Source organism: Lutra lutra, chromosome 7 (genome assembly GCF_902655055.1).
Source record: "Lutra lutra chromosome 7, mLutLut1.2, whole genome shotgun sequence".
Taxonomy (NCBI): Eukaryota; Metazoa; Chordata; class Mammalia; order Carnivora; family Mustelidae; genus Lutra; species Lutra lutra.
The window spans coordinates 65,382,506-65,402,382 of NC_062284.1; the positions used below are offsets into that span (position 1 = coordinate 65,382,506).

At 38.3% G+C, this 19,877-nt stretch overlaps 1 pseudogene; it reads right to left on the reverse strand.

Moving 5' to 3' along the window:
- The window catches only part of LOC125104450 (elongation factor 1-alpha 1-like), a 75,422-nt pseudogene that overhangs the window by 25,131 nt on the left and 30,414 nt on the right, over positions 1–19,877 (reverse strand).

A 19,877-nucleotide genomic window follows, 5' to 3' on the forward strand; every position in this document is an offset into this window, starting at 1 on the left:
AGGAGCTCCAAAAATGTTTGGTACAGACATGGACGCCTTGGAACTGCCAGAAGAGAAATTGAATCCTAACGATTACAGGGAAGAATCAGTAGATTGGAGATTCTTAGGATTTCTATCTGAGGTACTTTGATTATTTCAGTGATCATATCCACTGCGATAATGCCAATTACCATCTATATGTTTATAATTCTTTTTAAAAAATATTTTATTTATTGGGGCACGTGTGTGGCTCAGTTGGTTAAGCAGCTGATTTCAGCCCAGGTCATAATCCCGGGATCCTGGGATCCTAGGATGGAGCCTCACATCGGGCTCCTTGCTCAGAAAGAGCCTGCTTCCCCCTCTCCTTTTGCTTGCCACTCCCCTGCTTGTTCTTTCTCTCTGTGTCAAATAAAAAAAAAAAAAAGATTTTATTTATTTATTTGAGAGAGAGAAAAAGAGAGAGAGAGCACATGCACAAGTTGGGGGGTGGGCAGAGGGAGAGGCAGACTCCCCACTGAGCAGGGAGCCCAACTCGGGCTTGATCCCAGGATCCCAAGATCATGACCTGAGCTGAACGCAGATGCTTAATGGACTGAGCCACCCAGGTACCCCTATATGTTTATAATTCTTATCTAGAAGTAATAAAAATGTCATATAGTGGTAAAGTGTGTACTCAGTAAATGTTAGCTATTATATGTCTACCAACATCTATTCATTCTCAACCAAAATTTGTATATCTATCTGCATTTTGGCTATCTCCATCTGAATACCCAAAGAAACCTCAAGCTCAAAACAGTTCTAGAATTTTTCTCTCTTTACCCTAACCTATCTTGTGCTGTGTTTCCTTTTTATTCAGCCTACTGAATATGCCTCAACATTTTTTTCAAAGATTTTATTTATTTATTTGACAGAGAGAGAGAGAGAGAGAGAGAGGGAACACAAGCAGGGGCAGTGAGAGAGGGGGAAGCAGGCTTCCTGCTGAGCAGGGAGCCTGATTCAGGGCTCGATCCCAGGACCCGGGGATAGTGACCTGAGCTGAAGGCAGACGCTTAATGACTGAGCCACTCAGGCGCACCTGCCTCAACATTTTTACCAGTGTATCTCCATGTTGTTAGCCACATAGCACATGCTCAAATATATTAGTATGTGAATATTTCATATGAATAAAGACTAGATAAGAGCAATGAAGGAACTGGATTTTGAGTAGGACTCCAAGGTTATAAATTTATGTAGAAATGCTATTGGAATTGTAAGGAAAAGAATGTGGGCAGGGGAATCGGGTCTCAATTGTTGACACTATTTCACAGCTGCTTTACTTAGCAAATACTTTGTACTAACAAAGCACAAACTATCCAGAAGGTCTTAGAAAAGGCAGTTTTCTCAACAAGCAGTCTTCTGTTGCTTTCAAATGTTTCCATACGTCACCAATTTTGTCCACTCCATCCAAAAAACAACACAACGTTATACAAAAGAAAGAAGATATAACTCTGCCATGATGGAAACTAGGTATCCTCTTGGCTTATGTGACTCTTAAAATATAAGAAGACACATCCTCTGGGAAGATCCTGAAGGACACAAGACTGTATGATTTTACAGGAGGAAAGAAAGGGCATGCTTTGATGGATGGATAATAAAAGTGTGGGGGAAGAAGAAGAAATTTTAGATGAAAGAAATGACAGATAAAGAGGATTAGTTAAGGGTCAAAACAATATATGAAGATATCAACATTTCTTGCACAATCATTCAATAAAACCATCAACAAGCAAAAGGCTGGCTGGCAATCATACAACCAAAATGGGTAATTTAAGTAGAGAAAGTAGTCTAACTGAGCTCAACATGGCCATTAACACTTATTTACTGGTCTCAGTGGAATAAAATACTGAAGGACAGGAGATTGAAGTGAATAAAACTGTATCCAATTTACAATCAAATGAAAAGATAGTGGGCTTAGAGCCAAAAAAATATCCCTCAATTAAGCTTCTTTTCAATGACTTTGGTTTAACCAGCTGGATTTTTATTTAAAGTTTTAAAAAGCTACTCTCTTATTCAACCTTTTAAAAGCAGGATTTTCCTTTTAATGGGTAATCTATTTCTTTTTTTACAAAATGAAAGTCAGCAATAACCGGTGTTCTACATACATGGAAACACAATAAAATTGACAGAGAGAAATGGAAGGCACAGCCCCTATTCTCAGAGACATGGCAGTCTATGGAGAAGAAACATATTGCAATCGTGATATAAGGTCACATAGGTTGTGGGCATCCAGCTCACTGGACCACCCGTCTCAGTCTTCAATTGAAAGCTACTTTATTGTTTGTTAGTCAACATAGGTGGTAAGTGATAGTAGAGGTTCTATGTTTGATACAACTCATGATTCTGAGGATAACTCCTCAATAAAAGTGCAGTTTAAGGTAAAAAATATTCCAATTAAGTAGTTCTTTCTATGCAGTATGATTTAGTAAAAAATTCATTCCTAAGTACATAAAAAGTAGTTATAATTCTGGAACTTGAGGGGGTAAGCTTTTATCACCTGGAAAATTCTCTTTCATTATGATGCTGAATAAATTGGATGTTACCGTACTAGGAAACAAATTTCACCTTTCATCTTCTTTTTAAATTTTAAGATAAAATCACAATATAAATATATAAATATACATGATGTTTCTGTGTTAGAATATTCAGTAGAAAGGGACAGTTTTAATAGGTTAAAGTTCTGATTATTTAAATATCGAGTAATCTAATGTAATGTTTTATCTCTACACACACAAATAAAATTGAAAAACTGTGAAATAGCCTCTTTCAATCAACAACTATTTGTATCTCTGCCACTAACCATAAATGTTGCAGATGCCATAGAGTGGCATGCTATCTAGCCCCTGTGCTCACAGATGCACTCAGTGGACAGCCATTGCAATGCCCCAGGAGGAGAGAAAATAATATAAAATTATAGATAACTAACACAAAGCAGAGGAAATTGGGACAAAAAGCAACCAGAAAGAACATTAAACTGGAGAAAATTAGCAACAGCCCCATAGAGAAGATGGCATTTAAGAAGGATTTTGAAAGATTGAATCAACCTATTTGGAGATAAGGTAGTAGGGTATTTTAGAGATCATAACAGCACAAGCAGGTGGTAAAGAATGAGATGGATTTGGGGAAAATGCTGAGTAGTTTCAAGTAGATACTGAATAGGGAAACTGGTAGATACGGTTGAGTTAGATGGATGTAACATTGTTAGGCTCTGAATGCCAGGCTCGGACTTCTGTACACCTTTCGTGTAAAACATGCTTGTTTCGCGATGCAATCTGGCCTAGACCAGAGGCTAGAGAGTATAAATGACCTAGATCACAGAGTCTTCAGCAAAATCCTTGGAGATCCGTCTGACCAGGTTTTCTTGAATTCTAGTCTTCTCAAATGCATATGAGCAGAAGATGGCGGAGAAGTAGTAGGCTGAGACTACTTCAGGTAGCAGGAGATCAGCTAGATAGCTTATCTAAAGATTGCAAACACCCACAAATCCAATGGGAGATCAAAGAGAAGAAGAACAGCAAATCTAGAAACAGAAAATCAACCACTTTCTGAAAGTTTATCTAATATATATATATATTTTTTTCTTTTTTATATTTATTCTTTATTCATTTTCTTTTTTTAATTGTTTCTTTTTTTTTCTTTTTTTTTTTTTCTGAACCTCTTTTTACCCCCTTTCTCCCCCCCACGATTTAGGAACTCGTCTGATTTGGTTAAAGCATATTTTCCTGGGGTCGTTGCCACCCTTTTAGTATTTTACTAGCTCCTTCATATACTCTTATCTGGATAAAATGACAAGGCGGAAAAATTCACCACAAAAAAAGGAACAAGAGGCAGTACTGAAGGCTAGGGACCTAATCAATACAGACATTGGTAATATGTCATATCTAGAGTTCAGAATGATGATTCTCAAGGTTCTAGCCAGGCTCAAAAAAGGCATGGAAGATATTAGAGAAACCCCCTCAGGAGATATAAAAGCCCTTTCTGGAGAAATAAAAGAACTAAAATCTAACCAAGTTGAAATAAAAAAAGCTATTAATGAGGTACAATAAAAAATGGAGGTTCTCATTACTAGGATAAAAGAGGCAGAAGAAAGAATTAGTGATATAGAAGACCAAATGACAGAGAATAAAGAAGGTGAGCAAAAGAGGGACAAACAGCTACTGGACCACGAGGGGAGAATTCGAGAGATAAGTGACACCATAAGATGAAACAACATTAGAATAATTGGGATTCCAGAGGAAGAAAAAAGAGAGAGGGTAGCAGAAGGTATATTGGAGAGAATTATTGGAGAGAATTTCCCCAATATGGCAAAGGGAACAAGCATCAAAATCCAGGAGGTTCAGAGAACCCCCCTCAAAATCAACAAGAATAGGTCCACAACCCGTCACCTAATAGTAAAATTTAAAAGTCTTAGTGACAAAGAGAAAATCCTGAAAGCAGCCCAGGAAAAGAAGTCTGTAACATAAAATGGTAAAAATATTAGATTGGCAGCAGACTTATCCACAGAGACCTGGCAGGCCAGAAAGAGCTGGCATGATATATTCAGAGCACTAAACAAGAAAAACATGCAGCCAAGAATACTATATCCAGCTAGGCTATCATTGAAAATAGAAGGAGAGATTAAAAGCTTCCAGGACAAACAAAAACTGAAAGAATATGCAAACACCAAACCAGCTCTACAGGAAATATTGAAAGGGGTCCTCTAAGCAAAGAGAGACCCTAAAAGTAGTAGATCAGAAAGGAACAGAGACAATATACAATGACAGTCACCTTACAGGCAATACAATGACACTAAATTCATACTTATCCTGAATGTTAATGGGCTAAATGCCCCAATCAAAAGACACAGGGTATCAGAATGGATAAAAAAACAAAACCCATCTATATGTTGCCTACAAGAAACTCATCTTAAACCCGAAGACACCTCCAGGTTTAAAGTGAGGGGGTGGAAAAGAATTTACCATGCTAATGGACATCAGAAGAAAGCAGGAGTGGCAATCCCTATATCAGATCAATTAGATTTTAAGCCAAAGATTATAATAAGAGATGAGGAAGGACACTATATCATACTCAAAGGATCTGTCCAACAAGAAGATCTAACAATTTTAAATATCTATGCCCCAACATGGGAGCAGCCAACTATATAAACCAATTAATAGCAAAATCAAAGAAACACATCAACAATCATACAATAATAGTAGGGGACTTAAACACTCCCCTCACTGAAATGGACAGATCATCCAAGCAAAAGATCAACAAGGAAATCAAGGCCTTAAATGACACACTGGACCAGATGGACATCACAGATATATTCAGAACACTTCATCCCAAAGCAACAGAATACACATTCTTCTCTAGTGCACGTGGAACATTCTCCAGAATAGATCACATCCTGGGTCCTAAATCCGGTCCCAACCTGTATCAAAAGATTGGGATCATTCCCTGCATATTTTCAGACCACAATGCTCTGAAGCTAGAACTCAATCACAAGAGGAAATTTGGAAAGAACCCAAATACATGGAGACTAAACAGCATCCTTCTAAAGAATGAATGGGTCAACCAGGAAATTAAAGAAGAATTGAAAAAATTCATGGAAACAAATGATAATGAAAACACAACGGTTCAAAATCTGTGGGACACAACAAAGGCAGTCCTGAGAGAAAATATATAGCGGTACAAGCCTTTCTCAAGAAACAAGAAAGTTCTCAGGTACACAACCTAACCCTACACCTAAAGGAGCTGGAGAAAGAACAAGAAAGAAACCCTAAGCCCAGCAGGAGAAGAGAAATCATAAAGATCAGAGCAGAAATCAATGAAATAGAAACCAAAAAAAACAATAGAACAAATCAACGAAACTAGGAGCTGGTTCCTTGAAAGAATTAATAAGATTCATAAACCCCTGGCCAGACTTATCAAAAAGAAAAGAGAAAGGACCCAAATAAATAAAATCATGAATGAAAGAGGAGAGATCACAACGAACACCAAAGAAATACAGACAATTATAAGAACATACTATGAGCAACTCTACGCCAACAAATTTGACAATCTGGAAGAAATGGATGCATTCCTAGAGACATATAAACTACCAGAACTGAACCAGGAAGAAATAGAAAGCCTGAACAGACCCATAACCAGTAAGGAGATTGAAACAGTCATCAAAAATCTCCAAACAAACAAAAGCCCAGGGCCAGATGGCTTCCTGGGGGAATTCTACCAAACATTTAAAGAAGAACTAATTCCTATTCTCCTGAAACTGTTCCAAAAAATAGCAATAGAAGGAAAACTTCCAAACTCATTTTACGAGGCCAGCATCACCTTGATCCCAAAACCAGATAAGGATCCCATCAAAAAAGAGAACTACAGACCAATATCTTTGATGAACACAGATGCAAAAATTCTCACCAAAATACTAGCCAATAGGATTCAACAGTACGTTAAAAGGATTATTCACCACGACTAAGTGGGATTTATTCCAGGGCTTCAAGGTTGGTTCAACATCCGCAAACCAATCAATGTGATACAACACATTAATAAAAGAAAGAACAAGAACCATATGATACTCTCCATAGATGCTGAAAAAGCACTTGACAAAGTACAGCATCCCTTCCTGAACAAAACTCTTCAAAGTGCAGGGATAGAGGGCACATACCTCAATATTATCAAAGCCATCTAAGACAAACCCACCGCAAATATCATTCTCAATGGAGAAAAACTGAAAGCTTTTCCGCTAAGGTCAGGAACATGGCAGGGATGTCCATTATCACCACTGCTATTCAACATAGTACTAGAAGTCCTAGCCTCAGCAATCAGACAACAAAAGGAAATTAAAGGCATCCAAATTGGCAAGGAAGTCGTCAAACTATCACTCTTCGCAGATGATATGATACTATATGTGGAAAACCCAAAAGACTCCACTCCAAAACTGCTAGAACTTGTACAGGAATTCAGTAAAGTGTCAGGATATAAAATCAATGCACAGAAATCAGTTGCATTTCTCTACACCAACAACAAGACAGTAGAAAGAGAAATTAAGGAGTCCATCCCATTTACAATTGCACCCAAAACTATAAGATACCTAGGAATAATCCTAACCAAAGAGGCTAAGAATCTATACACAGAAAACTATAAAGTACTCATGAAAGAAATTGAGGAAGACACAAAGAAATGGAAAAATGTTCCATGCTCCTGGATTGGAAGAATAAATATTGTGAAAATGTCTATGCTACCTAAAGCAATCTACACATTTAATGCAATTCCTATCAAAATACCATCCATTTTTTTCGAAGAAATGGAACAAATAATCCTAAAATTTATATGGAACCAGTAAAGACCTCGAATAGCCAAAGGAATATTGAAAAAGAAAGCCAAAGTTGGTGGCATCACAATTCCGGACTTCAAGCTCTATTACAAAGCTGTCATCATCAAGACAGCATGGTACTGGTACAAAAACAGACACACAGATCAATGGAACAGGATAGAGAGCCCAGAAATAGACCCTCAACTCTATGGTCAACTCATCTTCGACAAAGCAGGAAATAATGTCCAACGCAAAAGACAAGTCTCTTCAACAAATGGTGTTGGGGAAATTGGACAGCCACATGCAGAAAAATGAAATTGGATCATTTCCTTACACCACACACACAAATAGACTCAAAATGGATGAAGGACCTCAATATGAGAAAGGAATCCATCAAAATCCTTGAGGAGAACACAGGCAGCAACCTCTTTGAACTCAGCCACAGCAACATCTTCCTAGGAACATCGCCAAAGGCAAGGGTAGCAAGGGCATAAATGAACTATTGGGATTTCATCAAGATCAAAAGCTTTTGCACAGCAAAGGAAACAGTTAACAAAACCAAAAGACAATTGACAGAATGGGAGAAGATATTTGCAAATGACATATCAGATAAAGGGCTAGTGTCCAAAATCTATAAAGAACTTAGCAAACTCAACACCCAAAGAACAAATAATCCAATCAAGAAATGGGCAGAGGACATGAACAGACATTTCTGCAAAGAAGACATCCAGATGGCCAACAGACACATGAAAACGTGCTCCACATCACTTGGCATCAGGGAAATACAAATCAAAACCACAATGAGGTATCACCTCACACCAGTCAGAATGGCTAAAATTAACAAGTCAGGAAATGACAGATGCTGGCGAGGATGGGGAGAAAGGGGAACCCTCCTACACTGTTGGTGGGAATGCAAGCTGGTGCAACCACTCTGGAAAACAGCATGGAGGTTCCTCAAAATGTTGAAAATAGAACTACCCTATGATCCAGTAATTGCACTACTGGGTATTTACCCTAAAGATACAAACGTAGTGATCCGAAGGGGCATATGCACCTGAATGTTTATAGCAGCAATGTCTACAATAGCCAAACTATGGAAAGAACCTAGATGTCCATCAACAGACGAATGGATAAAGAAGATGTGGTATATATACACAATACTATGCAGCCATCAAAAGAAATGAAATCTTGCCATTTGTGATGACGTGGATGGAACTAGAGGGTATCATGCTTAGCAAAGTAAGTCAATCGGAGAAAGACAACAATCATATGATCTCCCTGATATGAGGAAGTGGAGATGCAACATGGGGGGTTAAGGAGGTAGGAGAAGAATAAATGAAACAAGATGGGATTGGGAGGGAGACAAACCATAAGTGACTCGTAGTTCACAAAACAAACTGAGGGTTGATGGGGGGAGGGGGGTGGGAGAGGGGGATGGGGTTATGGACATTGGGGAGGGTATGTGCTGGGGTGAGTGCTGTGAAGTGTGTAAACCTGGTGATTCACAGACCTGTACCCCTGGGGATAAAAATATATGTTTCTAAAAAATAAAAATAAAAAATAAATTTAAAAAAATGCATATGAGCAAACTACTTTTTTATTTGATGATTTATGTCCTATTCAATAGGTACTCCAGGGACACTCTGTAATTGCTTATGAATGAAAGCATTTTTATAATAGATTTATTTTTTTTCAGTAATCCAAAATTCATTGTTAATGCACCACACCCAGTGCTCCATACAATATGTGCCCTCCACAATACCCACCACCAGGCTCCCCCAACACCCCCCCCTCCAATAACCTCATTTTGTTTCTCAGAGTCCACAGCCTCTCATGATTTGTCTCCCCCTCCAATTTCCCCCAACTCACTTCTCCTCTACATCTCCCACTGTCCTCTGTGTTATTCCTTATGTCCCACAAGTAAGTGAAACCATATAATGGACTCTCTCTGCTTGACTTATTTCACTCAACATAATTTCTTCCAGTTCCATCCATGTAGATACAAAAGTCAGGTTTCATCCTTTCTGAAGGAGGCATAATACTCCATTGAATATATGGGCTGTATATTTTTTATCCATTCATCTGTTGAAGGGCATCTTGGCTCTTTCCACAGTTCTGTGACTGTGGCTATTGGTGCTATGAACATTGGGGTACAGATGACCCTTCTTTTCACTACATCAGTATCTTTGGGGTAAATACCCAGTAGTATAATTTCAGGGTCTTAGGGAAGCTCTATTTTTAATTTCTTAAGGAATCTCCACACTGTTTTCCAAAGTGGCTGCACCAACTTGCATTCCCACCAACAGTGTAAGAGGGTTCCCCTTTCTCCACATCCTCTCCAACACTTGTTGTTTACTGTCTTGTTGATTTTGGCCATTCTAACTGGTATAAGGTGGTATCTCAATGTGGTTTTGATTTGAATCTCCCTGATGGCTAATGATAAACATTTTTTCATATGTCTGTTAGCCATCTGTATGTCTTCTTTGGACAAGTGTCTGTTTGTGTCTTCTGCCCATTTTTGGACTTGATTATCCATTTTTCGTGTGTTGAGTTTAAGGAGTTATTTATAGATCTTGGATATCAGCCCTTTGTCTGTATTGTCATTTGTGAATATCTTCTCCCATTCCACGGGTTCCTCTTTGTTTTGTTGACTATTTCCTTTGCTGTACAGAAGCTTTTGATCTTGATGAAGTCCCAAAAGTTCATTTTCACTTTTGTCTCCTTTGCCTTTGGAGACATGTCTTGAAAGAAGTTGCTGTGGCTGATGTCAAAGAGGTTACTGCCTATGTTCTCCTCTAAGATTCTGATAGATTCCTGCCTCACGTTGAGGTCTTTTATCCATTTTGAGTTTATCTTTGTGTATGGTGTAAGAGAATGGTTGAGTTTCATTCTTCTACACACAGCTGTCCAATTTTCCCAGTACCATGTTTTGAAGAGACTGTCTTTTTTCCACTGTATATTTTTTCCTGCTTTGTCGAAGATTATTTGACCATAGAGTTTAGAGTTCATATCTGGGATTTCTCCTCTGTTCCACTGGTCTATGTGTCTGTTTTTGTGCCAGTACCATGCTGTCTTGGTGATCACAGAGATTGAAGCAGTGATCAAAAACCTCCCCCCAAAACAAGAGCCCAGGACCTGACGGATTGATTCCCTGGAGAATTCTACCAAAAATTCAATGAAGAAATAATACCTATTCTCCTGAAGCTGTTTCAAAAAATAGAAACAGAAGGAAAACTTCCAGAATTTTTTTTATGAAGCCAGCATTACCCTGATCCCCAAACCAGGCAAAGACTCCACCAAAAAGGAGAATTTCAGATCAATATCCCAGATGAAGATGAATGCCAAGATTCTCAACAAGATCCTAGCTAATAGGATCCAACAGTACATTAAAAAGATTATCCACCATCACCAGGTGGGATTTATCCCTGGGATGCAAGGGTGGTTCAACATTTGCAAATCAATCAATGTGACAGAATAAATCAATAAGAGAAGAGAGAAAGACGCATGGTCCTCTCAATTGATGCAGAAAAAGCATTTGACAAGGTAAATCATCTGTTCCTGATTAAAACTCTTCAAAGTATAGGGATAGAGGGAACATTCTTCAACTTCATAAAAGCTATCTGTGAAAAACTCACAGCGAATATCATCCTCAATGGGGAAAAGCTGACAGCCTTCCCTTTGAGATCAGGAACACAACAAGGATGTCCACTCTCGCCACTGTTGTTCAACATAGTATTAGAAGTCCTAGCAACAGCAATCAGACAACAAAAAGAAATAAAAGGTATTCAAACTGACAAAGAAGAAGTCGAACTCTCTCTCTTTACAGATGACATGATACTTTGCATGGAAAACCCCAAAGACTCCACCCCCAAACTACTAGAACTCGTACAGCAATTCAGTAATGTGGCAGGATATAAAATCAAAGTACAGAAATCAGTTGCTTTCTTATACACTAACAATGAAAATACAGAAAGGGAAATTAGAGAATCAATTCCTTTTACTATAGCACCAAGAACACTTGGGAATAATCCTAACCAAAGAGGTAAAGGATCTATACTTGAGGAACTACAGAACACTCATGAAAGAAATTGAAGAAGACACAAAAAGATAGAAAAGCATTCCATGCTCATGGATTGGAAGAATAAACATTGTTAAAATGTCTATACTGCTTAGAGCAATCTATACTTTCAATGCCATCCAGATCAAAATTCCACTGACATTTTTCAAAGAGCTGGTTTAACAAACAATCCTAAAATTTGTATGGAACCAGAAGAGACCCCACATTGCTAAGGAAATGTTGAAAAAGAAAAACAAAACTGGGGGCATCACGTTGCCTGATTTCAAGCTTTACTACAAAGCTGTGATCACTCTAACAGATTTATTTAAATATAATTCACATACCATAAGATTTCCTCTTTTAAATTGTACAATGTAATGAGTTTTGGCACATTTACAGAGTTGTTGTGCTACCATTACCAATATCTAATTTTAGAACATTTTTATCACCCTAAGAAGAAACTCATACCTAGTAGCTATCAGTTCTCCATTCTTCCAACCCCCCAGTCTCAAGAAACTACTAATCTACATTCTGTCTCTGTAGCTTTGTCTATTGTGGGCATTTCATATAAATAGAATTACAAAATATGTGGCTGTGTTGGTCAGGGTTCTCCAGAGAAATAGAACAGGTTGTATACACGTTACACATATATGTGTGTGTGTGTGTGTGTGTGTGTGTGTGTGTGTATTATAGGAATTGACTCGTGGTTATGGAGGCTGAGAAATTCCACAATCTGCTAGCTACAACTGGAGAACAAGGAAAGCCAGTGGTAAAACTCAGTCCAAGTCCAAAGACCCAAGAACCAGGAGCACCTACATCCAGGAGCAGAAGATAGATGTCCCCTCTCAGTAAGAGAGAATCTCCCCTTCTTCATGTTTTTGTTCCGTTTGAGTCTCTGGTGGTGAGGATGCTGGCTACCAAGGTTGGTGAGGGTGGATCTCTTCACTCAGTCTACTGAATCAAATGCTAACCTCTTCCAGAACGCTCTCTCAGACACACCCAGAAATAATATTTTACTAGCTATCTGGCCATCCTTTAGGCGAGTCAAGTTGACACATACAGTTAATAATCACAGCAGCCTTTTGTGTTTGCCTTCTTCCACCTTTGATGTTCATCCATGTTGTAGAAGTTATCAGTACTTCGTTTCTTTTTATGGTTAATATTTCATTAACTGGGCATATCACAATTTGCTTATCTATTCATCAGTTAATAGATATTTGGGTTGTTTTCACTTTTTCTCTATTATGAATGATGCTGTTCAAAATATTCACAGACACATTTTCGTTTGTATGTTTCATTTCTCATGGGTATATATCTAGGAATGAAAGTGCTGTGTCATGGTAACTCTGTCTTTAACATTTTGAGGAACTTTCCACTGTTTTCCAAAGTGGCTGCACTATTATATAATCCCACCAAGAATGTGCAATATATGAGGGTTTAATTTTCTTCATATCTTTACCAATACTTGCTATTGCTGGTGGTTTTGTTTTAGCCTTCCCAGTATATGTAAAGTGCTATCTTGTCGTAGTTTTCATTTACATTTCCCTAATGACTAATGATAGTATCTTTTCATGTGGTTATTTTGCCATTTTATATATGCTTTCAAGAAATCTTTCCAAATCACTTGTTCATTTTTAAAAATTGGGTTGTCTTTTTTAATTTTTGAGTTGTATGATTTTTTGATTTCTTTGTATATTCTGCATCTAAGCTCCTTATCAGATATGTGATTTGTGGGTTATATTCTCACTTTCTCTATGATGTCTTTTGAAGCACAGAAGTTTTGCATTTTGATGATGTCTAATTTATCTGTTTTTTTCTTGTCAATTGTGCTTTTGGTGTCATGTCTAAGAAACCACTGCATAGCCTAAGGTAAAAAAGATTTATTCTCATATTTTCTTCTGAGAGTTTTATAGTTTTAGCTCTTATATTTAGACCTGTGATCTTTTTCATATAGGTTTTGTATCTTGGTGTAAGATTGGGATCCAACTTCATTCTTTTGCATGTTGATATCTAGTTTTCCCAGCACCATTTTTGAATAGATTATCCTTTTTCCATCGAATTGTCCTGGCTCCACAGACACAAATGTGTTTTAATGGTTACCATACATGTTTGAACACATACTTATCCTTTACTAAATTCTTTCACCAGGTTTTAGATTAAATATACTATTGTCCAGAGAACCTCTGTGGCTCAGTTAGTTAAGCATCTGTCTTTGGCTCAGGTCATGATCACAGTTCCTGGGATGAGCCCCATGTCAGGCTCATCCTGAGGCAGCAGGGAGTCTGCTTCTCCCTCTGCCCCTACTCCTCTTCTCTCTAATAAATAAAATATTTAAAAAATTAAAAATATATACTACTTCCCAAGTGAACAATTATAGGAAATATAGAAGGATTAATTTCTTGTTTATAAGTTTGGTGGTCTTAGAAATTGACATAAAAATTTGGTCTTGTCTTCAGATTATGAAAAGTGTCTCTATTCAAATCCTGAGACTAATCTCTATTTCTGAGTCTGCTTCTCAGAGAATTCACCTGAGACATCTCTAATCAGGGAACAGGGCCTCTTAGTAGAGAGGTCTATTCATGATAGAGTACAGTTAGGAGCTCATGATCATTGTGGACAGATCTTTTGTAACCAGAAAAGACTCAAATAGCCAGAGGAATGTTGAAAAACAAAAACAAAAACAAAAAAACAAACAAACAAACAAAGCTGACAGCTTCACAATTCCAGATGTTAAGCTTTATTACAAGGCTGTAATCATCAAGACAGTATAGTACTGGCACAAAAACAGACACATAGATCAATGGAACAAAATAGAGAGCACAGAAATGGATCCTTAATTGTATGGTCAACTAATCTTTGACAAAGCAGGAAGAATGTCCAATGGAAAAAAAGACAGTCTCAAAAAAAAAAAAAGTCTCTTCAACAAATGGTGTTGGGAAAATTGGACAGACACATGTAGAAGAATGAAACTGGACCATTTCCTTACACCCTATAAAAAATAGACTCAAAATGGATGAAAGACCTCAATGTGAGATCCATCAAAGTCCTTGAAAAGAACACAGGCAGCAATGTCTTCTGTGTCAGTCACAGCAGATTCTTCCTAGAAACATTGCCAAAGGCAAGGGAAGCAAGGGCAAAATGAAGTATTGGGACTTCATCAAGATAAAGAAACTTTTGCACAGTAAAGGAAACAGTCAACAAGACCAAAAGAAAAGTGACATAATGGGAGAAGATATTTGCAAGTGACATATCAGAGAAAGGGCTACTATCCAAAATGTATAAAGAAGTTATCAAACTCAACATCCAAAGAACAAATAATCCAATCAAGAAATGGGCAGAGGACATGAACAGACATTTATGCAAGAAGACATCCAAGTGGCCAACAGACACATGAAAAAGTGCTCAACATCACTCAGTACCAGGGAAATACAAATCAAAACCACAGGGAGATACCACCTCAACCAGTCAGAATGGCTAAAACTAACCAGTCAGGAAACAACAGATGTTGGTGAAGATGTGGAGAAAGGGGAACTCTCCTAGAGTATTGGTGGGAATGCAAGCTGGTGCAGCCACTCTGGAAAACAGTATGGAGGTTCCTCAAAAAGTTGAAAACAGAGCTACCCTATGACCCAGCAATTGCACTACTGGGTATTTATCCTAAAGATATAAATGTAGTGATCATGCATGTGTAGGGGCACATGCACTTGAATGTTTATAGCAGCAATGTCCACAATAGCCAAACTATGGAAAGAGCATAGATGTCCATCAACAGATGAATGGATAAAGAAGATGTCACACACACACACACACACACACACACACACACACACACACACACATATATATATAATATACATATAATGGAATATACCATATATATATACATATATATATATATAGTAGAATACTATGCAGCCATCAAAAGAAACAAAATCTTGCCATTTGCAACAACGTGGCTGGAACTAGAGGGTATTATGCTAAGTGAAATAAATCAATCAGAGAAAGACAATTATCATATGGTCTCACCGATATGAGGAATTTGAGAAACAAGACAGAGGATCATAGTGGAAGAGAGGGAAAATGAAACGAGATGAAACCAGAGAAGTCAACAAACCATAAGAGACTCTTAATCTTGGGAAACAAACTGAGGGTTGCTGGAGGGGAGGGGAGTGGGAGGGAGAGGGTGGCTGGGTGATGGACACTGGGGAGGGTATGTGCTATGGTGAGTGCTGTGTGCTGTGTAAGACTAATGAATCACAGACCTGTACCCTTGAAACAAATAATACATTATATGTTTAAAAAAAAAAAAAGACAGAGAAGAGGAAGACTGACTAGCTATGCTCACCCAATTTCTCTTTCCAAACTCACCAAATGAGAGTGGAGTGAATGAGGGGATATAAGGAGACCAGGATTTAACACTAACACACAGTCATCTGTATGAAAAGAAACATAAAGAGGGAGAGAATAAGCATCTTCCCCAAAACCATGTACCAAATACCTCTGGCAAAGTGCCCTGCTCTGGCGCAGGTCTTAATTCTTTTCTGCTTCCCTCCCCATTCCACTTTCCCAAGTTATTCAGTGAGAAGAATCTGATACTCACCTTGTTTACTTATAGCTTTAAGATGAGGGTTTACCACATACAGACTGTAATTGCTTCTTGATTGTAAGGCCTTTCCTATGAACAGTCAGTCATCCTAGGTGATGAATTTTTCATTTCCTTTCACCCAAAGACCAAATGACTCATAAATCTTGCTCAAAGCAAAGGATAGCTTTGTTGGGAAATTTTTTTCTTTTCTTCCCCCCGCCCCCTTTTTTTTTTAAAAACCACTATAGGTGAAAATGCCATTATTGCTGTCTTTGGTCTAAATATACTCTAAATTTTGGATAGAAATTTATGGCAATTCTATTTTGGGTCAAGAATTCATTTCTGGTCCCTACGAAATTACATTTTTGGCTCTACTTTATATGGAACCAAAGGGAATTGTTCATTAACATTTGCAAGCTGTATCTTTGTATTCATGGTCTGATGAAAATGACTTGGGAGACAGAAAATGTGAATTGAATTTCCATTTCTGTCATTGACTCCTTGTGTGACCTTGGACAGAACTCTTTATATCCCTGAGCCCATTTTCTCCATCTGTAAAATGGGGATAACAACAATAGTGGATATTTGCTTTATTGCTTAATTTCCCATACATAATTTTTAAAAGTCTTTCTCCTTAATGAGGAGGATATAATTAAATGGCTCATGCAAATAGAAGTTGGGAAATAAAACTTTCATCTAAATGCAAGTTTAACGGCATGACTCATGTTAAGGAACTTCCACATTTCTAAAAATTTGGTATGAAATATAACACATCATATTCTTTTTCATTTTTAGAATAATGATGCATCCATGTTAGAAACTGTTGACTTTAGCATGTAATAACCACGATTAAATTATGTTTTTAGAAACATGGTTTTCTCATAAAGCCGATGTGTCCTTTTTTCCAAAATTTCAGTGTGACTAGTTTTCTAATAATTTCTAGGCTACAGCAGAGTTTTGTGACATGCGGTTTTGTGTCTCCGAGGATAGCATAATGTCTAAGCCCACATAAAAACAAGTTAGTTACTACACAGTTCTACAGTATTAAAAACCCAGATAAAACAGATACTTTCAGAGGCAGTTTCAGAAACTCTAAATATTTTTTTTAATGCACACGGTATGTTATCAAATGGAATTTAAATAAAAGCTTAAACATATATTTTTAATGCAAACAAAACTCATGCCATGTTTTCTTTAGTGAACTCATCAGCTCCACTACTTAAAAAATTCCAAGTTCACGCAACTTTAAAGAAACCCATCTGTCATGAGAACAGGGCACATTCTGCTCTCACATCACAAAAGGAAAATAGCATTTCAGATTGCTGCAGGGTCCCTGGGAGTAGGAGGGTCTCTTTAGAGGCAGCATGTGGCTCTACTTCTGAGCAAATTTTCATTATAAAATGCCCAATGTACAAAAGATAAGCTTTTGGTTATTTCCTACATTGTACTATAGCATTTACCTATTGAATCGAAAGAGGTTTATCTCAGCTCCACTTTTATTTTGTGATATTCAGGGATTGAGCGTATGACTGAGATCCATCGTTCCGAGTACGACTTCAGCCATGTTATTAGGGAGATGTTTAGGTTAAGCTTAGTTTTGCTGCGATAACGGTAGCAGGCTACTTCAGGGAACTCATCCCTCTCACAAGGGGGCCCACAGAGTAGGTGACGTTCAGGTGGGGGGCAAGTCACCTCTTCAGTAGTTGTCATCAGAGATAAAGAGAGATTCATGGGTGCCCTCTCTTGGACATTCTTATTTCTCTGGTTGGGGAGATGATCTGGGAATTCGAATGGGAAAGGAAAAAAAAAAAAACCACAACCAAAAACAACTTTGCAGGTGATTCCAAAGTCCAACCATGTATGAGAATCACTGTCTTCCAGTTTCCCGAAGGTGTCCATGAATTCAGGATAAATGCTGCTTGTGTGATTGTCACCCCGCAGTCCCAGCACCAACATTTTGCATCCCGGTCCACATGTCTTGCGGACTTAATTCATCGTCATGCTCCTTGGAGGCAGCTGGTAGCCAGCCCCTTGACTTCTATTTCATATGTGCTATAAACATCATTGATTTTCCCAGTTGGTTCCTTAACCAGGAATAATTTGAGAATCAGGCCTGTATCTAAGTGCTTAGGCCATTTATTAATTTATTCTTTCAACATCTGGTGAGTACGTGGTATGAGCCCAGCAAGCACATTTACTTCCCATGTGAGAGCACGAAGGAGAGGGACCTCCACCCACAGTAAGTTTCTCAGAGAAGGGGAGCATCATATGGAGACACTCAGGTGGGTGAGGTGAAAAGGTCAAAAACAGAACAAAACTGCAGGATCTTAAAAAAAGATGCATTTTTTTTGTCTCCTTATCTCCTTGACCTATCATACACTTTGTACCTTTCTAGATTGTGCCAATTTAGTAGCTATGTTGTATTTCTTATTTAAAAAAAAAATACCATTACCCTGATTATTGAGGATAACTTCAAATTCCTCATTCAAAGCTCTTAGGAAGTATTAATATCAAAAAGAGATTTGAGGGACGCCTGGGTGGCTCAGTTGGTTAAGCGGCTGCCTTCGGCTCAGGTCATGATCCCAGTGTCCTGGGATCGAGTCCCACATCGGGCTCCTTGCTCGGCAGGGAGCCTGCTTCTCCCTCTGCCTCTGCCTGCCTCTCTGTCTGCCTGTGCTCGCTCACTCTCTCTCCCTCTGTCTCTGACAAATAAATAAATAAATCTAAAAAAAAAAAAAAAAAGAGATTTGAAAGGCAACCCTTGAAAATCCTACCAGATTGAATAGCTCTGATTCCACTGTTACGCTCTGCCGCATCCTGTGTATAATAATAACATAGGACATTAACTGGAGATTATTTTCAATCTGGGTCATCCTTTTATGTCTTCAAAATGGCACACTCATATAATAATCTTATTTCATAATATTGTTTCTGCCATAATAAGCCACTCTTCCTATTAACCGTGTCACTGACTGTAATAGCCGTGCCAGTGATGGAGATCCCAGTGAAATGGGAATTGGCTGACTTCTGCCTGATTCTTGTTAGGTTAAATTAGCTAATACGTCGACAAGCCCCCCCACAGTCCAGACTCCTTGGCAGCTTTCTGAACATTGGTCTCGAAACTGTAGGTGCTCCTGTCGGGAGGGGGCTCCAAGGAAGGTCTTAGAGTCTTTGCCTTCTAATAGCTGTGCCCTTGCTGAACTGAATGGCATTCCCATTATTCTAGGGATAATGAGAGAGATGTGTTTATCATGGCAATTTATTGGAAACAAAAAGCCACACATTAGCAAACTAAAATTATAATTAAAGGAAAAAGAGAAGAAAGCTTCTGCATAAATAGTGCCCAGATTTCAAGGGACCAATCCTTAAAGGACAGAGACATCAGGATTCAAATATGATGAGTAATTTTCCTAGGCCACGCAGCACCAAATCTATCATCTGACACCGTTCTTTCTTTGATTCCCACTTAGGTTTAATGGTTGAATAATCATGGCTCATAAGTTTATCTTTAATAACAGTCACAGCAGACAGTTTATTAGCAGATTCTGCGGGCTGCGGGGTTGTCATTTGCTGTTATAGTGATTGTCTGTTTTAAATATCACAGCTGTTGGTGTTTTTATTTATTTATTCATGATTTGATTCCTGCTTCTCCCACATCTCTGATGCTCAAAGGCAGGCTATTTTCCTTTCCTCTTTGAATTGTGAAAGGCTGCTGTGACAGTCCCGAGCCCAGGCCGTGGAGTGTCACACAGCGTCCTATGGTGCCGAACAAAAAGCCGCGTCTTCCTGAATCTGGCAGAACTCTTTATGAGAGCCAAGCCTTCTTGCGCCGAGCTTTCTCTGTCCGTGATGGGTGGGCATGAATGCCATCCTAGCAGGGGCTCTGGGCCAGTGAAGACCCTTCTTCATGTGTTTCTTGGCCAGAAGAG